Raw genomic sequence first — 27,691 nt, 5'->3', positions numbered from 1 at the left:
TGCAGAATTATGGCTAATATAAAGCTGCCTGGATCAAAATAAGAAGTGTATGTGAGTGGGTGTTTTTCTGTGATGTTCATTATGCACGTATGTCGCACTGTGTACTAATGGTATTCCAGTATCTTCTCTACGTTGCTATGTTTGTTTCTATGATGCTGCTGCCGAACTTTGAACTTCCTTCCGGTTCAATAAAGTATTTATCGATCTATCCCACGTCTGTGTATAAAAATATATTAAAAAGGTGATGTACCTGATTTTTACTGTCTAAAAACATGAAAAACAGAACACAAATTACATTTTAAACAGTTTACAGTGGTCCAAATGAACCTAATGCATTCCAAACATCCTAATTATTCACTGTGATGAGTTTATAGAGCACTTCACACAACTTTCAGAGACCAGAGCAGAGTTTTGCCATGATTGTGAAGTTAACAGCAACAAACATGTTAAGGCGCACCTCCTGATTATTGGATGCAGACACAGGGGTAAATTGTAAATGGTCACATATTTACAGTATATCTGCTTTTGTACCTTCAAGGCACTTAAAGCTCTTTACATCAAGGAACCATTCGCACACACACACATACACATACACCAGTGTGGGCAGACACAGGGGGCGAGGTGGGTTAAGTGTATTGCCCAAGCACATAACAACAGCATTCGTCTGTGGGAAATGGAATCGCACGGTCAACTAAATGCGTTTATGTCGAGAGCGGGATTTGAACCACCAACCTTCGGATCAGTGGGCAAACGCTCTACAAACAAAGCTCCTCATTATACTTATACGATGCATCTATCCTAAAATGTGGGGGAAGACATTTTGCTCAAATACATGGAAAAAAAATCGTATTACAAATTAGAGCAAAATCAGCAGCAGCCTCGTATCTCTCCTTCCCTTCATCTTTGGGATTTAAATGAGCGAAGGCACATTTGGAGTGGGCTTGATGGTTCAATCAGCACAAGTTAATTACAGCCATAACAGGGAAGATGCGCAGACGGAGAACAGCACCTCAGCACCGACTGTTAAGCACTTTTTTAGGGTCTCCTGAAGGCTACGCTGTGTGAATAATATGAGCAAAAAGTAAGTTTGTAGTAGTGACAGAAAGCACTGGGCACAAACAAAGCTCCTCATTAGCCATTTGCCACTGCCGGGCATTACTGCAAGTCATGGAGAGTGAAAAAACACAATCAAAGGAACTTAAAATGAGGGACATCAATAAACTGTGCCATCGTGTGACCATTGGGGAAGTAATTAAATTGTGTTGACAAAGTCTGCTCGGCCAAAGAGAAGAATGGGAAGTGGCTTTTATCTCGATGGTGTCATTTAAAACAGGGCCAGAAAATGTTAATTAGCTCAGTCAGTTAGTCGTTGTGAGCGCATTTCTCCACAAACGTCTTTGATTCTCCTCTTCCATTTCTGCACAGTCTGTTTTGCGATTCAAAAGAACAGGACCTTCTCATTTTAAAACACTGCCTGATGGAACTAAGGCTGGTCGTCAACAGACAAATGCTACAAAAACAGAGAAACAAGTGCCATTAGTCTTAGACTTGTTTAGGGAGCTATGGCAGTGGGGGAAGAAGTACACGGTGCTCAGTAGTGGAGGGTCCACCACCTGCTTGTCACCATGGAAATGTTATTGCTTAGTCTGAAACGTTTGGCATTAAATCATGGAGACCAAACCAGGCCAACTTACTGGTCAGATCTGGGGAGAGCCAACCACGCTCACAGTCAGAATGCCTGTTGGTCAAGGTATTTTTGAGCTATAAAATCCCCTGTAATTGACTACATGTAAAGTAGAGCTATTTGTCATATTGTGAAACATTCAAAGCAGAGCAATAACCTATCCATAGAAACAAGAAGGTGACAGTCCCTCAGTCAAAAAGTTACATAGTGCACTTTTAAATAAAAGTACAGATACTGGAGGAAAAATAATAAATATAACCACAAGTGGCAATCAAACACCAACCCTTGCCTACGCAGTGCCCCGCAAACACCGTGCCGAGCACTAACCATAATAACCATAATCCCAACCCTAACGCTAGGCCTAAACCTAAACATAACCCTAAGCTTTAACCTAACCCTAGTCATAGCCCCAACCTCAACTCTAGCCCTTATCTTAAGTCCTAACCTTTTTCTAAATTTTGATGTGTGTTTATTAAAAAAAAACAAAAAACATAAACAATATAATTTTTTGTTCCTATTGCCAGTATGCATCTGGCTACGCCAAAGTTTGTGCAAGGACATCCAATTGGCAAGGACAGATTTTTGGCATGTTGCCATGGCTACACAATGTGAGATGGGGTGTGGGTGTCATTGAGTGTTTTGGATCGAGAGCATGTCATGAGTATATGTGCCAAATTTTGTATATGTATGACAAATAAAATGTTATTGTTCTAAACAAATTCTTTGGTTAAAAAGGTACCTTTATCCTATCAGAAGGCAGTCACTTGAGGCATGGTCTCTGTTGGCCACTTGGAGTTCTTAAACAGCTCCAGAGCACACAAGGTGATCACATTCTGGAAATCTGATCTCCTCTGTGCTCTCCACACTCGGAGTGAAACATCTCTCCTTGTTGATGCCTTAAAAAGAGAATAACATTTCTTGTTTTAATTTAATTCATTCTGTAAATGACAAATAACATACATCTTCTTTACCATCCTCTAGAGTAATGTGGGAAAAAGTCACAAGAGACTGGAGCCTTATAGCTTTTGCTCGACACATTGTTATTTTTAATAGTTAATTATATTGATTTTGATTACATGCTTTCCATTTTCCTGTTGCACATACTTGCAGCACTAGAATTTCCCCATTATGGGACAAATAAAGGTTTATCACTAGATCCAAACCAGAGTCCTGAACCAGAGCAGAGCAGCTCCGGTTCAGGCCGGGCTCAGAGGAGCTGGAGCGGGGATGTTAGGAGCCTCGGCCTGAGAAGAACCTTCCCCGGGAAGAACCAAGAGCACGGAGCACAGACGCTCAGAACAACATATAACCAACCAAACTGGACTCACGGTTCTGTCCGGATTCTGCATCACCTCGGAACCAGCTGCGGTTCTTGGGCATGGAAGACCGGAGCAGTCCGACCGGACCTGTAGTCCACAGTGCATTCTCGCTTTTCCAGCATGGAACCAGCGCACAGACGACGACACGGAACCACTCGGACCCAGACCATCAAGCACTGGTCTTGCTCGCCACCATCTGGAACCAGCACATGGAGGACAGAGCCTCCGGACCATCTGACCAACGCGCTCGGAGGACCAGACCAAGGACCAGACCCCAGCCCCGTCCTGAAGAGTCTGAGCTCCGGGAACTGCTCCTCTTTACCGCTGTTGGCTGCTGCTGTCTCCCGAGCTCAGAGCTTCTGATCCGGGCTGATGCGGTGAGTTTGTACAAAGTTCTACATGCTGCTGTTTTATGAGTTCATGATGACACTTGAGATGAGGATGGCCCGTGGTCTTAACAGGGAACATTGGTGTTGATAGTTGGAGGTATCGCTGTTCTACCGGGAAACAGGCACGTCAATCGATCCAATTTTGGTTCGTTTGCCGGTGTACTGCAGATCTGGGATGTCTTCTTCAGCGGAAATATTTAAAATTTTTTGATAAAAAGCTCAATGTCTTGTGAATTAAAGTGAGCTGAGTACTCCAATGTCTTGAAAGCTTTGACGGTGGCACTATCTATTTTTACTGCCAAAATGGCGGAGTCACGTGGGGTCCGGAGCTCTATGTAGCGACGTGAACGCAGCAAGTTAACTGTATTAATAACACAGTTTAGACGTGCCACAAATCATCGTTTAAACTCGTTAAATAAAGCTTGAGGGCTGCCAGAGCTATAAGTGCCCGTTATAATGACTATAATGGTTGAATTCAGTTAGTAAATAGCAGTAGATTTGCATTAAAGAGACATCTTTCCCCGCGTCGTCAACGCTGTGAAGTTATCTGTAACAATAAAACAGATTTCTTTCGGCGTTCCATAAACGATCGATCAAACTCGATAATTAAAGCTTGTGCAATGTGTATGTGAAAATATATGGAAATATAATCACACATTTCTCGCTAAAAAAATGATAAAATGTTTTAACTTTTTTTAATCAGCCATAAAATAGCTGCTAGAAAATTGAAATTTAAGTGATTCCTACAGAAATGAATGGCACAAATAAACTCTGGCAATGTCACAATTTAATTTTGTGAAATACATACATTTTTCAGGTAGAATTTATTCACCATTTTCCTTATATGAGTAATATCAGAGCACGCACAGGGGTCGTGTAGTGAAGTCATAGAGTGTAGTCGTACGCTTACACGAGCAACCGAACCATGACATTGTTAGATCCCAAAAACACACAGAAAAAGTCTACTCAAGGGCATTATCAGCGCTGGTAGAAGAGCATCACAATGCATCACTTGTGACCGCTGTGGGACTTTCATTAGAATGAATGAAAAACACGTCACGTCATTTATGGACACAAATGGGCACTGTTTTCGTTTAGTATTGACACTAAGGGGCACTGACCATATATTGACGCTCTGGGAGTGAGACAGTGTTTATCCCCGTGCATGCTATGCCCTGTCAGCCTGATTCATCAGCCAGTTTTACTGTTTCACGCTGGAGAGAAATGAAGTTGAGCGGAGGCACTAGGTGGCACCAAATGCTGTGATTTTGATGAACAGAAACAATTGAATTGATAATTTTTTTCCACCTGTTTTTATTTGTGTATCTTTGTTTACTCAAACTACAAACGTATAAAATACTTTTACTTTTTAGTCCATTTAAAAAATGTAGTGGTGTAGAAAGTACAACTACCTTCTCTCGAAATGTAGTGAAGGACATACCTAAGATAACAGTGCCTAAAAAGCACGGTCATTTACTACTTTTACTTTGTTATGTTCCACCACTGAGTTATGTATGGACAATGTTTTCATGAGAACAGCAGGTCTGGACAGGTTTCAGGACAGGCGGTTGTGTCTTGCTGATGACATTTCATAAAGCCAGTGTTATCCTAAATGACTGTTAGCATTAGCACACCCAGATGAATAGGACACTCCAGATGGGCTGTAATTTGACTAGGATCATGTCAAAACTGAGCTCTGTTTACAGATATGTAGACATCTTTTTTCTTTTTCTTTCTTTCTTTCTTTCTTTTAATCCCTATTTCTAGTCTGCTTTGTTTTAAACTGTAGAAATTGAGCTTGATAGTACCACAGTTCTATAGAAGTACTGCAAAAATATATAATTAAAATCTTTAATTCTAATCCTAATGTAACACTGAATGTTTTTCTCTACTCTCCACCAGATTTCAGGCTATACTGTCCAATTTTTACAGTTTACAGGAAAAAAATACATACAAAACAGCCAAGAGCAGTATGTCGTGATAATAAACATCAGCATCTGAAGTCAGCCTGTTATGGCTAATTGCAATAGACTGTATAAATGGACATAGCTAACCCTGAAGTTGCTGCGTTCCAAACAGGAAGTGTTCATGGGGGGCGCTTTTGGCTCCATCGACTGTTTCTAATCGATGGATAAGTCATTGTCGCCCCTCTCTGTGTCACTTTGATGTTAAAATGTTCAAATTAACCTGCTTTACATGATCCTGGTGTGTTTATTTCACAATTTTGTCCGTAAATAAGTTCCTATTCCCAAATTTGCTCCTATAACTGCTAGCCTTGTGAGCTTCATTTGACTGGAGCTGAACACTATGGGTGACGTCACGCTCCTTTAGTCCACTTCTTTATACAATATATGCTAATTGCCCAAAGAAACACCTATAACTCACTAAAGGCATTTCCTATACTGTACAGATATGATTATTTTTTGGTGTTATCTAATGGTTGAGTTTATCTGTTTTTATCTTACACTTGCTATGAGCTGTTTGTGTTGAATAGAAAGTGTGATATTAGAATAAAACAACATAACCCGGGTTGGGCATTAGCGTTCAAAGCCTCAGCAGGAGATTGCGCTCTATATGGTGTTTTTGTGTGTAACTAGATACACATAGACAGTGAAGCCAGCATTGTCTGTGCGGGAGACTGGGGAGGGCTTTTTGACAGTAACCCTCTGCCTTTTCAAAGTCCTGGATCACAGAGAGAATTGCACTGGTGCCTGGTGAGTGCGCTGCCATGTCAAGACAGCACCGGTCTGAGCACAGCGAGAGGGACACGCAGTATTGATCTATGCCTCAAACTGAGAGCATGGCGTCGTAAACAGGCTCCAAAATATACACTTCCTCCAGCAATGATAGAGCATAATCACATGTCTACGGAAAACAAACTTTGCCCAGTAGGCTAGACTTTCTCATTACATAATTCCCAACTGTGGTTATAAGTCTGACATCTGAAAAAATAGTTTTTTGCTAAACATAAAACAAGCACTGACTAGACTTTCAGAGATGCAGTGATGGTCACATTTTTACAAAGCTTTTCGCTATATTTACATATTTACACATCCACAAGTTATAATGTTATCTCATCAAAAGCATAACTAGAGTTGAGTAATCCTTAATTATTAATCAGTCTACATCTCCAAAGCTCAAAATGCTTAAAAAACTTTAAAAAACAGCTACCTTTTACCTTTTATTCAGTAGAGATTGGCAATTCCATGGCTGAAATCACCCAAATGATTCTAGTGAAGGGGCGAACACAATGGAGCACTTTTTATATCACCATCACATCCATCACAAGATCTGTTATAGAGACAAACCCAGCCTAAATATTAGGGGTGTCAATGATATCCAAGTCTCACGATACCGATATCGTCACGGTATGAACCTCACTGTAAGATATTTATTGCGATGTCGTGGGAAAGCTCACGATATGGTGGGAAGGCTCACAATTAGCGATGCAACAATATCCAAATCTCTCAGTACGATATTTTCATGATATACATATCACAGTACAATTGTTACGGCTCGCGGCCCGGTTCCGCCTCGCTCGACGCTGCCCGTTTGTTTTAGCGCTTGTGCCTTCCGTATTTGCATATGCTGTGTGGTACCTGGCGCTTGATTGGTGGGGTGTGGTCCAGTTGCTGTTGGGCTGGCCCCGATGTTTGTCGTGCCTGATTAGAGGATTGACGTCCCGCTCCTCCAATCCCCTTCTTACACATCCCATCGCCGCGTCCAATAAAAGTGCTATGCGCCTGTCCCTCCTAGCAGCTGGATGTCAGTTTCAGTTCACCACTCTCGATGATAGACGTGTATTTGGTTGCCTCCCATTGCTTATTATTATTATTATTATTATTTGTTTGCTTGCCAGTTTGGCTTGGCCCTTGGGCGTTTGTATTTTCTTTGAGTTATTTATCCCATTAGAGGTATTGTTTAGTTGTATTTGGAATGTTTGGATATCTTACGTTTACTTTATAAAAGCCACTTATATTATATCACATCTTGTTTGTGTCATTTTCCTTTGTCCCTAGCACTGGTTCATAACAACGATATTTTTGTGGAGGCTGCGAACAAAACTGTTAATATGCTACTTTTTCCTTGACAAGATTTAATCCAAAGACTTCAAGTGCTTAGAACTGTTATATCTTCATGTAGTCTGCACTGAAATGGAGCAAAGGATCATGGTCTATGTAGTTCCCTCTGTCTTTTTTTTTTAGCTACTGCTGCACGATAACTCTTAATTTAAGCGAAGAGACTTGTAAGTCGATATATTGAGATGGTCCAAGATATTATTGTGAGAACTTTGACGGTTATTGTTACATCCCTACGAAATATGCAGTTTGTGTGTTAAACATTTATGAAAGAAACAAAACACAACTCCTGGTATGTTTTTGAGTGGAAAGACCATTCTAACATAGATTAGGAAATAGCGTACCTTGTTTTTTTGTAAAGTAAACAGCGTATTTACACAGCAGCTTACAATTTGACGTAATATAAAAATCCACAGTGTTAATGACACTTTGCAGAATGAAAATACCACAGTTATTGTTAGATCTTTTACAGAATAGTTTTGAAGAGGGTGGTTTAGTGGAAGTTTTTGCAGTCAAGTTTTTCCTGACTCATGCCATGTTGTGACTAACCAGGGGACCAGTGTGATCTCAGTCGGTTGGCATCACCAGAGCTGATATGGGCTCATTAAATCCCAGATGGTGCAGGCACATGAGCGGCCAACTGAATCGCATCAGTCGTCAGTGGGTGAGCAGCTGACCAGAGGGCGCCTGGACCCACCGCTAATTGCTACTCAACTAAATTTATTGAGCTGGTTTAATTGGCCATGAAATTTGGAGGAAGCTCTAACTTGTTGACAATGGGTTTTGAAAATGTTGAATTTTGGTAAAATCTGAAACTAATCTGAAACAACCACCATGGCATCCCAGTTTGTGCGTATTAGGCAGGTGGTCTGAACACATAACCGAATGACCACCAATATAAAGGCAGATGGGCGTCATATGGAGCTATAGAGTAAACTCAGCCGGGAAGACCTAACTTTGCTCCCGTCTGCCTCACCTCTTCTCCAGAGTTTACCTGCTCCTCAGCCTTCATCAGTTCACTCCAAATACTCCTCCCCGCTGGTCGCCGCACCCCTCTTCATCCAATCAGTGCCCAGTCTGCCCAGTTTAAACTCCCTTTGCAGTTGCTCAGTCACCTCTCCTCTTATCGTCCTTTTCACTCTCCTCTGCCACTGCTTCTACTGCTTCACTTCTACCACTGCCTTCTCCTACACTAAAATAAAACTACTAATACTTTTTCTTTAAGTCTATCTGAGTCTCTCCAGGTTAAAATGTCTTATTGACTTATTTATGCTCTACATCAGGGGTCTCCAACCTGTAGCTCGGGAGCTACCAGTAGCTTGTCAGCTCTTTACAAGTAGCTCGCCAAAGGATTTCGAAATTAAACCATTGTGCTGATGAATAACTTTTTTTTGTGCACTTAAAGCAGATGTTACAGAGAAAAACAATTAGTAGTAATATAATGTGACCATTTTTTAATTCCCCAAAACCCCCTTCCCATTACCCACCCCCACTGTAATATCCAATCTAAATCATAAAAAAAAAAACAAAAAAAAACAATAATAATAATAATAAAATTGATAAGTAAATTAAATAAATAAGTAAATAAATACATAAAGGGAAAGTGGTTAAATTTCTTTTTTCCTTTTTTTTTTTTAATAACAAAAATTTTGTTAATTACATGTCTGTTACTATTGTAAATGTATAATTCTGAAGTACAATTTTGCACTAATAAATGGACAGTGGTTTATGTTTCATTGGCATCTAACTGTACCCAAAAGCTTGCCCTCTTTCTTATAATCGTCTCATTTTTTTGCGGATGCTAGAACGAGTAGCTCTCTGACATTTTAGTTTTGTAAAGGTAGCTCACCGCAGGAAAAACGTTGGAGACCCCTGCTCTACATTCTATACACATACAGCTACGCATAAAGGCTTCTGTCCATCCTCTGCGTTTTTCTGTCTGCACTCTGGTCCATCTCCCCAGAACATGTTGAATCTTAGAATTGGAGCTGTACTTGAGCTGACCACCAGGGACAGTAGTGAGCACAGCTTGATAGTGAAAGCTGTTTTTTAAAAAGAGTAGAACCAGCTGCAAAACAAACAAATGCTCCTCTAACCTTGTTCTCTTGGCTCTTTTCCAACATTTGATCTAAAAACTGCCATTGGCGCTTCCATATTTGTTATTTCTCAAACAGACTTTTAGCGCCCTCTGGTGTTTTCTTAACAGAACACAGTCTTGACATTGGAAGCATTTGAAAGTATAAATGCAGAGACAGTTACTTCGCTTGGAACACACTGGTCTGTTTACATACGAAAGCAGAGCATAAATGAGCCTTAAAGGTGCACTGGGTAACTTTGGCGCACTCAAATGCTTTTCTCCATGGAGATGTTGGGGATTTTGGAGCTATAAAGCCACCTGTGATTGAATAAATGTAAAGGAGAGCTGCTTAACCCTCCTACATTTACATTTTTGTGCATCTCAGCTTTTCTTTTTTGCATAACTTTGGCTATATTACACCAAATAGCACCAAAATCGGCCAGTTTGTGTATTTTGTGGTGTGTTTTTAATTTATATGTTTCATTTTACATTAATTGAACAGTCTATAATCAAAATACTTAAACCTGTGGTCCTTCGATACATTTTTGTCCCATTGACTTCCATTCAAATTCAGTTCATAACTGCACACATTTGATCTCCATTCATATTTACTGGCATAACGTTTTTCATTCTTTGGTACTGAAAACTAAATTTTTTGATATTTTTCTTTTTATTGTGTATCTTCTATTGCAAGGTTATATCAGTAGAAAGACATTTGTATTTGATCTGTATGATGTAAGACAATGATATAAAAAGGTTGAACACAAATCTGTACTGCATAAACATATTGTAGTACTCTTTTTTTGATGTACATTTTTCTCGTGAAGGACCACAGGTGTAACTGAGTTTGTGCAAAAACTAAAAGAATGTAAAAATCAGTGTGGTACTATTTTATGACATCCTCAGCCTGTGATAACCCCAACACAAACACATTAAAATGATTTGAAAAATATAGAAATAATCCAGTTCTTTCATTTATTTCATGCACAAAAATGTGAGACTTTTGCTGTCAAAAATGGCATTTAAAGGTTAAAATTTCAAAATATTATATCATATTTGGTATGTATGATTAGAGCACAAGTAAATGAAGACACTGATATAAAAAAGTTGGAAAAAAATCTGTAGTACATAGAAATATTGTGGTATTCTTCATTCAATGTACATTTTTGTCACGAAGGACCAGAGGTGTAACTATTTTAAAAGAGTGCACAAGGGTTAATGTCATACTGTAGAACATTCCAGGCCGAGCAATGACATCTCCAAAGTGACGGACCCGCCACCAGAAAAGTTACACAGCGCACCTTTAAGCAGCACGTCCGTAAACATTACTCCACGAAAACTGAACCTTCACCCAAAGCGACCAAAGACAACGAGATCCTGAAATGTGCAGTCCCCTAGCTTCACAAACAGATGTAGTGACCGACGGGCCCCCTGAAAAAGGGAGCAATTCCAATGGTACAGATGGCGCTGGCAGGAACAGAATATCATACACAAAGCCTGTTGTTTCTCACAGTTCAGCTCACCTCCCACTTAACAGCCTTACGCCCTCACAAGCAGAGAATAACAGACCGGAGCACACAGCGAGACGTGACATGGAGAACACCCCCATTTTAATTTGAATTATTAAAAAAACAACACAGTCGCTCTCAGCACTTTTCATTTGAGTCTCTGTGCAGTGCTTGTGCCACACCAATGCTCTTTTATAGTGGGGAACAGGAGGCGAAGAAGGAGCACTTTAGTACACAGGAGGGACTCATAAAGAAGGGGAGAGCTGTTTGGCTTTCTTATTATCAGTGGTGAGCAGGCATCAGGCTGAAACCGAGAGTGTAACAGTAATAGGATGAGGAGACGAGCTGTGGGGCTATGTGTCTGATTCAGAGCTTATGACGAATTGGCACTTTGAGTTTTTACATCTCACTATATCACCTATTCACAAGTGCGCGCAGGCTGGAAGGTACTTGAGTGTCCTCAGGAAATTAGTAGAAATTACACTTTGAGTTGTTGAGGGCTCTTCATGACAAATTGTTCTTAGTAATTAAAGTTCTTTTTGTGTTTTCTGCCAATTAAGACTAGATGTAACGCTACGTAAAAACTCAGATGACAATAAATTCAGTCTGTTGTAAGTAGTGTTGGTAGAAGTACTCAATTAAAAGTATCATGTGAAAAAATCAACTTAAGTAAAAGTATTAAAGTACTTGTTTAAAGATTTACATTAAGGCAATATTTTGTGCATATTTTGAGGTCTTATAAAACTTCAAATGTAGTACTTTTTATCAAGATTTGTGATACATTTTTTTCAAAAGAAACTATTTAATCAGTTGTTTTTTTCTAGTGGTTTTCATTTGTATATTTCTGTTTGCTCAAACTACAAATGTGTTAAAAAGAAACTTTCAGCCTTCTCTGTAGATCTCAAACAATAAGTCCTGTTAAAAATGTAGTGGAGTAGAAAGTACAGATACTTGCTCTTAAACATAGTGAAGTAAAAGTATACACTTTAAAATCTACTTAAGTAAAGTACAGATACCTAACATTTTTACTTAAATACATTTTTACAAAGTACAGTACAGAACAATCATATAAAAAGAGGTCATCTGTGGCAAACCAAAAGAGAAACATGTCACCTGAACAGAACACATTTTGTTCACAAAATGTGAACAAAATTTGAAAATGTGAAAAAAAAAAGAAAAAAGTGAACATAATTTTGTTCCCTGTTTCAGGGCCGGTCAAGAATACACACTTCTTCTGTACTTGAACGTGTAAAACATGTGTCCTTGAACTCAGGTGAAGTTGTGATTGGCAGGTGGATTAACCACTCAGGGACATGCATAGTCCATTTGTATCAAAACAAATATGGCTGCTTATGAGGGGAAAAAAATGAAAATATTACAACACAATATTACAAGGGACTGAAAAAAATCTCAGATTTATGAAGAGCAAAGTACAAAACCCTGTTATTGTGAGGTGAGAGAAGTTTGATTTGAGATACAGAGACAACCAGAATCAGTCTGAATCCCAGGAAAGAAAGAAGCCACTCTCCTCGACTCCTCCTGCTCTGCACCTGGGATATTCAACAATTTTGATAACTTATTTAATTTAGTTATTTACTTTTGACAAGCGCACAATGGATTATAATTTATGCAAAGAGGACTAAACTGGTGATATTTTTACTGCTGATGCATAGAAAAAAGTTGCTGAGACGAGACTCGCTAACACAGGATGCAGCATTTATAAACATTTGAACTGAAACGTATTCCTCATCACATGAATAATTGACCAGTATATTTACCAAGCTGTGGAATCTTATGGATTCTACATTAATTATAGAAACATCTATTAAATACCAATGCATAATGAATAAGTGCATACATATGGCACATAACAAGCTGCATCACACACATTTCATTTCTTAAATATTTGAAAACACCTGTCTCATCCAATGTATTGATGACAGGAAAGTATTTTATAACAGTGGTAGAAGGAAACAAAGTAGTAAAGTACTGTACTTAAGTATACATTTTGGATACCTGTACTTTAATTAAGTCGATTTTAAATTGGATACTTTTTACATTTACTGTACATTTATCTGTACTTTCTGCTCACATTTTAGAAAAGGACTGAAAAATAAAAGTATATTTTATTATTGTCTGAGACCTGCTGAAAAGGCTGAGGGGTTATTTTTTAACACATCTGTAATTTGAGGGAAAAAAATACACAAATAAAATCAGCTAGGAAAAACAAGCTATTCAACAAAATTTGTCACACATCTTTATTAAAATCGATATATTTGAAGCCTTATAAGACCTCAACATATATGTGAAATACTTTTACTTTTTACTTTTCTAGTACATTTTTAAACAGGCACAAAATACTTTTGCTTAAATAGATTTCTTCAGGTGATACTTTTACTACTTTTTTTGCTCTGGTACCAGTACTTCTACTTAATTAACACAAATGAGAACTTTTACCACCACTGTTTACACACAGACTGTAAAACTACTTTGTAATTTGGTTTGCCTCTTGTATAGGATGCTTAAATGTTCTGCAGTTTGCACTAAGCACCAGGCTGAAAGCATTCAACCTGCATTGAATAATTTCTCACATTTGATTTCACTTCACTTATTTGAATACAACCGTCTTATCTACTGTGGTGATTACAGGAAAACATTCTATACACATTGACCCTAAAGCCGTTTTGCTTGACTCTTGTACTGATACTTTGCAGTGACATCATTCTGATACACTACATGAATGTTTTTAGCGAAATCTTATATGGAGGGAAGGCTCACGATTAGGGATGTAACAATATCCAAATCTCTTGGTACGATATTTTCACGATATACATCCCACGGTACGATTTTTATTGCAGTATTTTGTGGAAGCAAAACAGCAAAAACTTAAAATTCCTCTTAAAATGCCTTGACAACACTTAATGCAAAGAACTAAGACTTAAAAGTGTTTAGAACCGTTATTTCTTCTTACAGTCTGCACTGAAATGGAAGAAAGGATCATGGTCTATGTAGTTCCCTCTGTTTTTTTTTTAGCTATTGCTGCACCATAACTCTTAATTTAAGCAAAGAGACTTGTAATTCGATATATTGTGATGGTCCATGATATTATTGTTAGAACCGTGACGATACAATATCACGATATTTCGGTTATTGTTACATCCCAAGCAGTTATCATGGTGACACGATGCACACATTAGCAAACTGTGCTAAAAACATTTTAAAATAGTGTGAAAACTCAAGAAAAAACACTAAATGAATTTAAACAAAACACTTTCAGGAGCCTGTGATCAATACGAGCGTTTATGGCCCAGTTTAAGAGTTTGATTTTCAGCAAAAGTGATGAGAGTGCTAGTGGCTCTAATTTAATGTCTGACAGACTTGTTTAACAGCAAAACTAATCTCCCCTGTTGTAGTAACAAGTAACTCAACTCTCTACGGTCAGATTGTGTTGAAATGAAGCTCAGATTAAAGTCTAATGGCCACAGACAGAGCAGAGCCTACAGTTAGCGTCACACCAGCAGGGATTGTTGATGACAGCAGCTGCAAAGTATCTGCACTACGCTCCAGGTCGAAGTACACTGAAGACTTCACCAAAACAATGTGCATTAACATAATCAGAGAGTGCACTTTCGAGCCTTAAGCGTGCCTGGGGTAGATATTCAATTAGAACTGCTTCCTCTTGTTCTTGATGAGCTCAGTGGGAGACAGCACCAGTGTCAGCTTTTGTTTGTGCAGTTTGTACATATAGCACATTATTTTGAACAACAATTAAAATCATCATCATAACACGGGAGGATATATAATTACTTAATCAAAATCTCCCACTGACAATAAGAGAAAAGTGCATCTCTGTCTGAACTGAAACTACACTTTAAACTGTGGATAACCAAGTCTGTGAACACCCTGGAACCTGGCCTTTTACTGATCTGTGTTATTCTCTGCATAACTTTTATGTTTTGTAGTGTTCTTTGTGTGACCTAGCCTGATTCACCAGCCTGACCTTGCAGCACTAGGATTCATTCGCTTGGCGGTAGGCGGATACTTTTTTATTTAACCAATCGCTGCAGTTTGGTCATGACATATGTAATGCGCCAAATCCCATAGGAAGAAGGGGAATAACGTCTTTCATCTTGATAAAATTCACCAAACATTCTCTTTGTTCAAGCTTTAAATCCTCGATCTTGGGAATCATTGCCAACACAGAATGTATGTCTTCGTCTACATCCATCTTGACCGCTTTGTTTACTGTTGTGCTGTACCACAAAAGGGACCCAGACAGGCGCTTGAGTTTGACGTCACGGCTGATTGGCCAGTGCGCAGTCTACAACTTCCGCAGTTCGTGCAAACCATCTAGTGTATTCCAATTCCAATTCCAATTTTAGCCTGTCTCCATTGTAATTACCAAGTTTATTTCTATACTAGGAATGGGCATGATTAATTGATTAATTGATAATTGATCATTAAGAATTTCATCAATTACGTTAATTTTAATCGACAACCGAATGTAGGGTTGCTGTGCGTAGCGTGACCAAACAGGGTCTGTACATGTGTCTCTCTGCACTCAGAAGGAGCGAGACACAAACAGTTGGTCCGTCTGTAACGTACCGAAGCACAAATGCGTATTTAAGGATGACTTGTACAAGAAATTCCACACTTTCCGTTGCATTCGGGACAAGTGTGAGTCCATGTGCACAGTGTACAAAGCAGGAACATACGTTTCGGTGTCCAGTGGGAAAAAGTTTTGCCAGGTGAGAGTCACGCAATGTCAATGACGAGTCCCCACCTCCCTCCCCCCGTACGGTGTCCTGGTTTTGACAAGTGCAAATATGGTCACACTAACCTGTATTCCACGGATTGATGTGGCTCTAGAGTGGTTACGGTTTATATGTCGTAAAGTTGAATTTATTTATGCAGATTAGTAGTGCAGATAGTAATAATAATAATGATGATCATTTTAATATAAAAACGTTAATGATTAATCGATAATCGATCGTTAATTCTTCCGACGATTGATTAAGAAAATTTCATCGAATGCCCGTCCCTATTCTATACTGTGGAATAAGACAAGACAAAACAGTAATATCTCCGTGGAGACAAGCAAGAGGTGTAGCCTGATTCATCAGACGGTTTCACTTCAGGTTCACTTCGTAGAAATCAGAGTTAGAATCCGTTCACTCAATGGTAGGTGGGTACTTTTTTTAATTTAACCAATCACTGCTATTTGGTCGTGATGTATGTAATGCGCCTCTAACGGGGCTAACTGGTATATTAAGCTTTTCCCAAATCCCGTAGGAAAAAGGGCAATAGCGTCTTTCCCTTGATAAAATTCACATTTCAACATTCTCTTTGTTCCAGCTTTAAATCCTTGATCTCCAGAATTGTTGACAACACAGAATGTATGACTCTTCGCTGATTGGCTGGTGCCTGAACTTGCACTTCCATGATTCTTGCAAACAGTCTAGTGTATTTTGATTCCTGACCTGCTGGAGAGAAATGAAATTGAGCGGAGACACTGGGTGGCGCCAACCTGGCTATGTATCACCTGCCAAGGAATTAGAAATGATCTTTGTTGCTATAATCATTAGCGTAATAATTCATGTTCATTAAAGGTGCATTGTGTAAAGTTTCTGGTGGAGGATCTGTCAAATGCTTTTTTTCTCCATGGAGATGGTACTGCTTGGTTAGGAATGTTTCACAGTATGGCACGAAACCTTTCTATCATCATGGAGACCAAATCAGGCCAAGTTACAGATCAGATCGGTGGAGAGGTGACCCCGCTCACAGTCAGAATACCTGTTTTGTATTTCTAGGTATTTTGAGTTATATAAGACCACGTGTAATAAAAAAAAATGTAAGGTAAGTATGTATGTATGCATGTATGTATGTATGAATGAATCAATCAATCAAAAAATAATTAAATAAATAAATAGGTGGATTGCTCTCTCCAACTGAGGTGCACTGACATGGTTGCAAAAAGGGCCGTGTTCCTTTGAAGCTACAGATGATGGGAGAGCTGCCAGTGAGCACGGCGGGCTGCACTCACAATGCTCCTGGATTCATTTCCGAGCACAGAGAAGGTGTTTGCTCTGCACTTTTATCTCTGGAGGTTGTGTGTGTGTCTTTGTGTTTGTGCGCGCGGCGTTGGGTCTATTGATGTTTGAGACTTTGATGGAGGAGTGAGGAGACTGGTCATGTGAAAGGGGAAAACATGTTTACACTCGCACTCACTGATGAATAATTCGTGGATGGAGATTTTTGAAGAAAGTGCGAGAAAAGCTACAGGTAATGCATCGTATACAGTAGTACCATGATTGGTCAACCTTAAAAGAACTGTACTTTCAAAGGTCCAATATTACTCAAAAATCTAGTGTTAGAATGTTGTTACCTCATTAAAAACACACCTGGAGTTGTGTTTTATTTACTTCACACATTTGAGTAAACCTTTATTATTAGGTGGTCTAAAACACCAAAGCTCAAAATGCTCTGTTCCTCCTTGTGATGTCATGAAGTAGTAGTTTTCAGGTTAACTACTACCTTTTACCTTTTATTCGGTAAAGCTGGGTCCAGGCCTGAAATTATTCAAATGAAGGTGTATGGAGTTTAAAAATACAGTGGAGCACTTCCTGTATTATCACATAAGAGCACAAGATGGTACAAAGTTTTCTGTTTAAGAGAAGAAGCCTAAATATGCAAGGTTGTTACAGCCACAGACCTCCAGCTCCTCCTTTGGCCATATCTGTTTAGATCCATGTATGTGTGTGTGCAAGCCTCCATATCCAGACCCCCTGCTGTGATTGGTGAATTCAATTTAAGATGGCACCTGGATCCCCTCTTGCTGATTGGTGAAAGCCATAACACCTGGCCAATCTTGGGCCTACACCTGGAGGACCAGCTCTATAAAAGGACCCGCCCCCTCCCACTCATGGCAGCTGTTCTCTCTGTGGACTTGCCTGCCACCTTTGTTGTGTCTCTCGTGGTGTATTTTGTTTGAGACACTAGCCACTAGAGTCCTTGTGACTTAGAGACTGGTTTTGTTTTTCTTTTGTCATTTTGTATATTTTCTTTTTATTAGCCTACATTAGTTACATCCAATTTCTACTCTGTTTAGAGCCTCCTTTTGTTAATTATTGTAAATATTCCCCTTTTTCTTAGCTTTACCTTAACAATTCTTTAAAATAAATCACAACTTTAGTTTTACCATTTTACCATCTTGGTTTTTTTTGTTACTTCCCCTGTCCCTAGCAGAGCTGGGTCATAACAAAGGTGCTGAACATGTGAGAATGAAACTAAACACAACTTCAGGTATGTTTTTGATGAGGAAACAACATTATAACAAATCAGAAAATAGTCTAATATGGGCCCTTTAAATACCTCAATCAATGTGACAACACTTTATGGTCTGTTTACTTGAAGGTAGATAATGTGTTTTGAAGATCTATAAGTAAGTTTTTATTTATATAGCAGACATTTTCACAGACATATGTCACAAAGACTTTTTACAGAGCATTATTCATTCACTCCACACTCAGTGGTGGTAAGCTACCACTATAGCCACCGTTGCCCTGGGGCAGACTGATGGACGCAAGGCTGCCAATCTGCACCATGAGCCCCAACGACCACCACCATCACTCACACACCACTTCCATAATAGGCAATGTGGATGAAGTGCCTTGCCTAAGGACAATTGCAGTTGCAGCTGGGGCCCCACTGTGGCACCTGATTTTCCCAGTTGTCTCCCATCCAAGTACTAACCAGGCCCAGCCTTGTTTAGCTTCTGAGATCTGACGAGATCAGGCTTTGACAAGCCGGTATGGCCACAAGATGGAACAAAGTGATAGTTTGACACGGTGCATTTTTAGAGTTATGTACAGTACCAGTCAAAAGATTGGACACACCTCATTCAATGCTTTTTTTACTATATGTTTTCTCCTTGGTACATTTTATGTCTTACAGATATATAAAGGAAGATGTATGGAATTATGTAGCAAAAAAGTAAAAGTAAAAGAAAAGTTAAACCCTTTGCTTTCTCGAGTTATTTAACTTTTTTCTTATAATTAATTCTAGTTCTAAATAATTCTATGTATCTTGCCTTATATACTTGATGTCTTCTGTATGTATCTAAAATGTAGTAAGCATAAAAATAAATAAACACAAAAGGAAGTAAAAATAAAGAAAAAGAACACTGAATGAGAAAGGTGTGTCCAACTTTTGACTGGGAGTGTATAGTTAAATAGCATCAATCAAAAGTTTGAACACGTTTTTTCTTTATAGATAAATCACCAGAATGTGCATAAAAAAAAAAAAAAAAAGCTCCTTATCCATTATGTTTTCTTCTAGATCATTGTTGTTTGCACTTATAACAAGGTACAATTCTATATTCTGTTTAAATATAGAATCTACTCATAATATTATCATTATAATGGTTCATATCCATAACAAACGCAGCATCTTTTATAATTACCGTGACATTATTGTTAACTGCAGTTATTTTGGCCGCAGTAATCATGACACCAAATTTCAATGTCGCCCCATGCCTATCTAACTAATGTGGGTATAGAGATTTAATCCTATGAGCCCTTTTATAGTGAGATGTCCCTGCCACTGTACGTGTGTGTAATTCAGAATGACACTTTGAACATTTATAGCTGTTGTAATAGAGGCTGGCAGCTCATCTACACTCCTCCAGTCACCTGCAGTGTTCACCAAAGTACTGCTCCATCATGATGTAAGCTTTGTCACGTGACTGAGCACTTTCAACCAGGCCTGTCACAATAACAAAATTTGAAGGAGAATATATAGCTGAAAAAAACATAAATTATAAATGATAATAAATTTGAAACTAATTAATTTAGATGATTTTAGCCCTGGAATTGCTAATCTCTACTGAACGGATGGTAAAAGGTTGCAGTTAACTTGAAAATTACTGCTTCATGTCATCCAATCCAATCCACTTTATTTCTACAGCACATTTCACAAACAAACAGTTTCCAAAGTGCTGCACAAATACATAATAATAACAACAATAATAAAATGATGATGAAAATAAACTACTTAATAAACTACTAAAAGTACTAAGTGTCATCACAAGGTGGAACAGAGCATTTTGAGCTCTGGTGATGTAGACAGATAGCAAGGCTGGCGAAACCTAGTGCCTCCACTCAGTTTCATTTCTCTCCAGTGACTAATTCAGGAATCGAAATACACATAGATGGTTTGCAAGAACCCTGGAAGTGCAAGTCCGGGCAACAGCCAATGAGCGAGGAGCCATATGTTCTGTGTTGGCAATGATTCCTGAGATCGAGGATTTAAAGCCGGAACAAAGAGAATGTTTGGTGAATTTTATCAAGACGTTCCTCCTTATGGGATTTGAGAAAAGCTTAATATACCAGTTAGGCCCATTAGCAGCGCATTACATACATCATGACCAAATAGCAGCGATTGGATAAATGAAAAAAAAATACCCACTATCGGGCGAACAAATCATAATGCTGTGAGGTCAGACAGTTTCCACAAAGTGAAACCTTCTGATCAATCAGGCTAGTAGACAAACTAATGGTAAAAGATTACTCAAACATGTGTGAATGAAACTAAACACAACTCCAGGTATGTTTTTGAGGAGGTAACAATATTCTAACATGTCTTAAATCTCACAAGGGTCAATTTAGTGTAATATAAGACCTGTAAAGTGGTATCAAAATATCAGCGAAAAGCGTACTAGATAAAAAAAAAAAAAAAAAAGTACTAGTTATGGGGAAATACACACGTACAACAAGTAAACTCGTAAAGTAGTTTTGTGTATACAATGACTATATGCATTTTGTGAGCTGGTAAAAAGACATCACTGCAACTTACAAAACAAATCGATTATAATATACAATATGGTTAATAACACAAACGTAATCAGTTCAAGCTTTACTGCTCAAATCTTATCATAGTACAGAAAAATAACACTGTTGCAGCTTTCGTATATTGGACAATAACTTGATTTAGTAATTATTGTGACAGGTCTACTTTCAAGATGCAAAGCAAACAAAGTCATGAGTAATGATATTGTTGACTAAAGCAATGACTGGTGGAACACAAAGGCACATTACTGTAGGATATTAACAAATATGCCATGGATACAGTCATGGCTCACTGCTGCCAACAGCTGTACACACAATGTTGTCACGAGGTCGCCATCCATCAAGATAAACATACACAGACAAACACTCTGAAATGGAGCGAGCGTAAATTTAGCCTGGGAGACCTAACCTCACTCCTGTCTACCTCACAGCTTCTCCAGAGTTTACCTGCTCCTCAGCCTTCAACACCATCTTTGCATACTTTGCCTCGTCCAATCAGCACCCGGTTTGCCCACTTTAAGCCCTCATTGCAGTTGGACAGATGATTTGGTTTGTGCCACACCCCACCGTCCCCTTCACTCTCCTCATCCCCTTCACTCTCCTCATCTTCTCCTCTCATCGTCCCCTTCACTCTCCTCATCCTCTCACTGTCCCCTTCATTCTTCTCATCCTCCCATCAGCCCCTTCACTCTCATCTCCTTATCGTCCACTTCACTCTCCTCATCCTCTCATCATCATGTTCACTCTCCTCATCCTCTCATCGTCTCTCCTTCACTCTCCTTGTCCTCTCATCTTTCTTCACTCTTCACATCCTCTCATCGTTTCTTCTCTCTCCTCACCCTCTCATCCCCTTCACTCTCGTCATCCTCTCATCATCCCCTCACTCTCTCTCATCCCCTTCACTCTCCTCATCCTTCATCTTCCCTTCACTCTCCTCATCCTCTCACCGTCCACTTCATTCTCCTCGTCCTCTCATCATCCCCTTCACTCTCCTCATCCTCTCATCGTCCCCTTCACTCTCTCATCCTTTCATCTTCCCTCATCTCCTCATCCTCTCACCGTCCCCTTCATTCTCCTCGTCCTCTTCATCCCCTCTCTCCTCATCCTCCCATCGTCCCTTCACTCTCCTCATCCTCTTATTGTCCCCTTCACTCTCTCATCTCTCATCATCCCTTCACTCTCGTCATCTCTCTCACTCTCCTCATCTCATCCCCCTCACTCTTCATCCTTCACTCCCTCATCTCTCTCATCATCCTCTCATCATCGTCCTCTCCCCTCACTCTCCTCATCTCATCCCCTTCACTCTCCTCATCCTCTTATCGTCCCCTTCACTCTCCTCGTCCTCTCATCATCACTCTCCTCATCCTCTCATCGTCTCCTTCTCTCTCCTCATCCTCTCATCTTCATCCTCATCTTCTCATCTCCTCTTCACTCTCCTCATCCTCTCATCCACTCTCATCCTCATCATCTTCATCATCGTCCTTCATCTCTCTCCTCATCTCACTCTCTCATCCTCATCGTCCTCATCCCTCATCCTCTCATCTCATCTCCTCTTCACTCTCATCTCCTCATCCTCATCCTCATCCTCTCATCTCTCATCTCTCACTCTCCTCATCCTCTCCACTTCACTCTCCTCATCCTCTTATCCTCACTCTCCATCATCATGTTCCTCCTCATCCTCTCGTCCACTTCACTCTCCTCATCCTCTTATCGTCCACTTCACTCTCCTCGTCCTCTCATCATCATGTTCACTCTCCTCATCCTCTCATCGTCTCCTTCACTCTCCTTGTCCTCTCATCATTTCTTCACTCTTCACATCCTCTCATCGTTTCTTCTCTCTCCTCACCCTCTCATCCCCTTCACTCTCCTCATCCTCTCATCATCCCCTTCACTCTCTCATCCTCTTATCATCCCCTTCACTCTCCTCATCCTCTCATCGCCCCTTCACTCTCCTCATCCTCTCTCCCTTCAATCTCCTCATCCTCTCACCGTCCACTTCATTCTCCTCGTCCTCTCATCATCCCCTTCACTCTCCTCGTCTTCTCATCGTCCCCTTCACTCTCTTCATCCTTTCTTCACTCTCCTTCCTCTTCACTCTCTCATCCTTCTTCACTCCTCCATCCTTCATCTCCCTTCACTCTCCTCATCCTCTCATCGTCCCCTTCACTCTCCTCATCCTCTCTTCACTCTCCTCATTCTCTCCTCTCACCGCCCCCTTCGCTCTCCTCATCCTCTCATAAGCCCTATCACTCTTCTCATCCTCTCATCGTCCCCTTCATTCTCCTCATCCTCTCTTCTTCCCATCACTCTCCTCATCCTCTCATCCACTCTTCAATCCTCTTTTTAAATGATCTGTAATCAGAAATTTGATTTGAAAACACAATGCATAATCTTTAACATTATTATTCCGATACTCATTGGGGACGTGTTAAAACGAACAAAAAATGAAATGTAATAAAACATGCCCCGATGATATTTAAAATCTAAAAGGTCAACTTTCCCATAGCCTCGGTACTGTGATACAAAATTCAAGTAGCCTCTTGAATTGTCCCTGCGCAGATATTATGGGGGGATCTGACTCTTAAAGATCTGTGACCTTAGGCTCTCTCCGCAGTGTGAGGTGTAACTGTCAAACACATTAGAGCAGTTCTGTGTGCAGTTCTTTGACCTTTACTGAGTCAGATATATGGCAAAACTGAACTGTCTGGGTACAGCTCACTGGATATATCACGTCAATCAAACTAATTAAAGCTAAGCAGGGACAAGTACAATTCAATATCAACATTGATTTACATAGTACTTTTCAAGCATTTGGTGCATCTTAATGTTCTGCACTCAATTAAAAATCTGAGCGAGTTAATGCACCACACAAACTCTAATAATATCACCAGTATACCAGTACACAGAGTGATGATTAAAGGGCCCATCTTACACCATTTTTACTTGTGTTTTGTTTCATTGACACATTTTTAGGCTGAGTTCTGCTCTCAAAACTTTTGCTTGTGATGTGAAAGCTTGTGATGTCAGGTGATAATACAGGAAGTGCTCCACTGTGTTTTTTAACTCCATACAGCTTCACTAGAATCATTTGGATGATTTCAGCCTTTTAATTGCCAGTCTCTATTGAACTAAATGAAAAGGGAGCTGTTAACTTGAAAACTACTGCTTCATGACATCACAAGGTGGAACAGAGCATCTGGAGATTTGGAGATCTAGACAGACTGATGATAAAGGATTACTCAAACATGTGTGAATGAAACAAAACACAAACTCCAGGTATGTTTTTGAGGAGGTAACAACATTCTAACATGTCTTAAATCTGACATGTCTTAAAGGGTCAATTTAGTGTAATATAGGACCTAAAAATTGTATCAAAAATATCAATGAAATCTAGATATGGGGAAATACACAAGTGTTTTGTGTCTATAATAACCACATTCATTTTGTGAGCTAGTAGCAAAAAAAAAAAAGAGCAAAGAGACAGAATCCTATGAACATCGTGCTTCAAATATAGTCTCGTCGTAATTTCTAAGAAGCTTTAATTCTAGTTTTAATGTCTTTGTTGGTTGGTTTTTATTATGTGCAGCAGTCCACTTAGTCCAGATTGTCCTTGGAAAAGAGATCTCAAACGCAGTGGTTTGTCAGTGTCAAATAAAAAGGTCTTTAATCTGGATTTGAAATGAAAACTCTCTCCAAAAGTCAGAAGATTGTTCCACAAAGCAATAGATTTAATGACCTCTGCAGTCCTCTTAGAGATTCTGGGGACCATAAATAAGCCTCTTTGAGAATTAAGTTCTTTTTTTTTTAATCATATAGAACTTTGAGCCAGTGCACTGAAAGTTTTTAATAAATAATTCAAATGAGTGATATTTTCAAACGTCTCTCACTTACACATCATTTAAGAGTTATGATTTTTTTTTCTTTAACCAGTAATATATAAAAAAGGATTTGGAAACATTATGGGATATGAAAACTTACATTTTTAGTGTCCATTTGTCATTTTATTTCGAGTGTGTGTCTATTTGAAGTACATTTTTAATCTATGTTTTATATAGAGATGTACTTTCGTGTGATCACTGCTGTACTTTTCCCTGTCCTGCAGATTATTTGACATCAACCTGCCGAGGCACTATAATCTCAAAATATTGACATTTTAAATGTTCATTCACATGTGCTTTTCCTTTAAAAAGAAATGAAATTACAAATAAGAAGTAAGAAAATAGGAAGTGTCCATAAGGAAAACCAAGGAATCTAGTCAGAGTTCAAAATAACCTGGTGGACAGAATGAGCAGTCGAGTCAAAACACATGGGCCCAGTTTGATGGACTTCTGTATCTTCTGTATTGATGAAAAGTTTGTGGTGGTTTAACTTGTGTCAAGCTCAATGCTTTCTCACAAATGACAGGCTGAGGTAATGGCAGCCTGGCCACACATACCTGACTGCCCATTAGCTTGTTCTCATAGTGTTGATTGCTTCTTTTCAGGTGAACACAGACCTAATACTGACCTGTGATTACTGTTATTTGAGAGTTTAAAATAGTGCCTGATCACAAACACAGCCACACAATATTCTACATAAGCTCAGTTACATTTCGTGACTATGTTAGACAACTGGGCAAAGACAGCAAACCATAAAGATTTAGAAGATAGAATTATTGATCTTTCTGAAGGTTAAAATGTGCCGGGAGATTGCAATAAGTCGAAGCCGAATCTGTCATCCTGTTTTCTTCTTACCTGTGTTTGGAGTTTGAGCTGCTTCCTGCTTGTGATGGAGTGCTGCTGCCTTCACTTCCACGTCCAAGGCGCTGCTCCCATAAGCCCGCAATCTCTACCGCATCACACCAGATTAATGGCGTGCCAAGAGGGAGAGCGCCGTCAGTCTACAAAAGTCAAGAGAGAACACAACATCAACAACAACTTGGCTTAAGTTCCGTTTGTACTTTGTCCTTCAGGCCACAGTTATTTAGTCTGTTTGAAGGCTAGAGGCCAATTATATGCTGAACTGACTATTGTGACTATTGAGCTTTTTTTTTTTTTTTTTTTTACCATGTTATAATGCTGTGTCCCCATCACAAACATAGCTCTAGTGATATTTTGTGTTTAACTAAAAATATCTGTTGTTTTCAGTCACGGAAAGTAATGAATTAAGTAAAAGTACAATACTTAAATTAAGATTTTAGGTAGTCAATTTTACAGTGGATACTTTTTACTTTTACTTAACTATATTTGAGAATGTGTATTTGATGGGCATGATTAGTCGATTAATCGATAATTGATCATTAAGAATTTCATCGATTACGTTAATTTTAATCGACAAACCGAATGTAGGTTGCTGTGAGTAGTGTGACCAAACAGGGGTCCGTACATGTGTCTCTCTGCATCAGAAGGAGCGAGACACAAACAGTCGGTCAGTCTGCAACGTACCGAAGCACAAATGCGTATTTAACGATGATTTGTACAAGAAATTACACACTTTCCGTTCCGGTCGGGACAAGTGTGAGTCCATGTGCACAGTTTACAAAGCAGGAACATATGTTTCGGTGTCCAGTGGGAAAAAGTTTTGCCAGGTGAGAGTCGTGTAACGTCGATGACGAGTCCCCACCTCCCACCCCCGTACGGTGTCCTGGTTTTGACAAACGCAAATATGATCACACAAACCTGTATTCCACTGCGTCATGTCTTTTAATCTGACAGAAATTGAACCGCATCAGCGACACAAGAGCTGTAGTTTTATCTTCGCTGAGTTTATGCAAATTAGCGATGCGGTTTTAAGTTTCGTTTCTGTGAGAGTTGCGCAAAACTGAATTAAACACATTATAATAAACGGGCTGATGTGACTCTAGAGTGGTTACGGTTTATATGTCGTAAAGTTGAATTTATTTATGCAGATTAGGAGTGCAGATAGTAATAATAATGATGATCATTTTAATATAAAAACGTTAATGATTAATCGATAATCGATCGTTAATTCTCTCGACAATCGATTACATCGAATGCCCATCCCTACGCTGTACTGCTCCACTACATGTAAGATCTGGACCTAAAAGTAAAAAGTACTTTGCAATGGCTGAGACTTTTTTAGCACATTTAATTTGAGTTAATGTCCCATTTTGAGCAAAACAAATATGCAGAAACAGCTAGAAAAAATTAAGAAATCATCTGAATCACTTAAAATCAGCTGAATTCTTTATCTAAATCACTAGATTACATCCTTTAACTCATTTACATACATACTACATTTTAAAACAGGTACTTTAGTACTTTTACTTAAGTTGATTTTTCATGTGATACTTTTACTTTTGAGTAACTTTTTGCCCCTGTAACTGTACTTTCACATAAGTAACAAAACTGAGTACTTCATACAACCACTGGTTGTTTTTGATGTTCACACAAATATCTCCCCTTTTCATTGTGCCAGCATATGCAGTTTTAGCGCCCTCTACTGGTGTTTTCACATTGACAACATGACAGTTTTTGAATTAAAAGTGTAGTATGTACGTTTTAAGGTGGATGGCATAAACTTTATACATAAATGAGAACGCTAACTCTCTAGCCACCACGTTGCAAATAGGAAGAGAGCATGGGGGCACTTTCCGCTCCGCTGATGCTGGCACCAACTGACTTTACATTGAAAAATTATCCCCATTCTCTCTGTAATTATGGGTCTATGGTAAAGGGTTTAATATCTTCTATTCTCCATGTTCCACAAAATGGAAAACAAAACAAAAGATAGCCATCTCCATGGAGTCAAGTAGGAGACCACCCAATAATCTTTTTTTTTTTTTTTTTTT

At 39.2% G+C, this 27,691-nt stretch overlaps 1 long non-coding RNA gene and 1 pseudogene across 1 annotated transcript; both read right to left on the bottom strand.

Annotated features, from left to right (window-relative positions):
- Positions 1-1,405: 1,405 nt before the first annotated feature.
- LOC129411913 (uncharacterized) lies at positions 1,406-25,775 on the bottom strand. Its single transcript, XR_008633501.1, has 3 exons — positions 25,635-25,775; positions 2,424-2,580; positions 1,406-1,510 (listed from the first exon to the last, which is right to left on the bottom strand). It is a non-coding gene; the product is annotated as an uncharacterized LOC129411913 (long non-coding RNA).
- Positions 18,761-18,878, bottom strand: LOC129411927 (5S ribosomal RNA; annotated as a pseudogene).
- Positions 25,776-27,691: the final 1,916 nt, after the last annotated feature.

This window comes from Boleophthalmus pectinirostris, unplaced genomic scaffold (genome assembly GCF_026225935.1).
Source record: "Boleophthalmus pectinirostris isolate CB_2022bp ecotype Guang Dong unplaced genomic scaffold, ASM2622593v1 HiC_scaffold_6, whole genome shotgun sequence".
In the NCBI taxonomy this organism is placed as follows: Eukaryota; Metazoa; Chordata; class Actinopteri; order Gobiiformes; family Gobiidae; genus Boleophthalmus; species Boleophthalmus pectinirostris.
The sequence above is the reverse complement of the archived record's forward strand: the minus strand, read 5'-3'. Positions and strand labels throughout refer to the sequence as shown.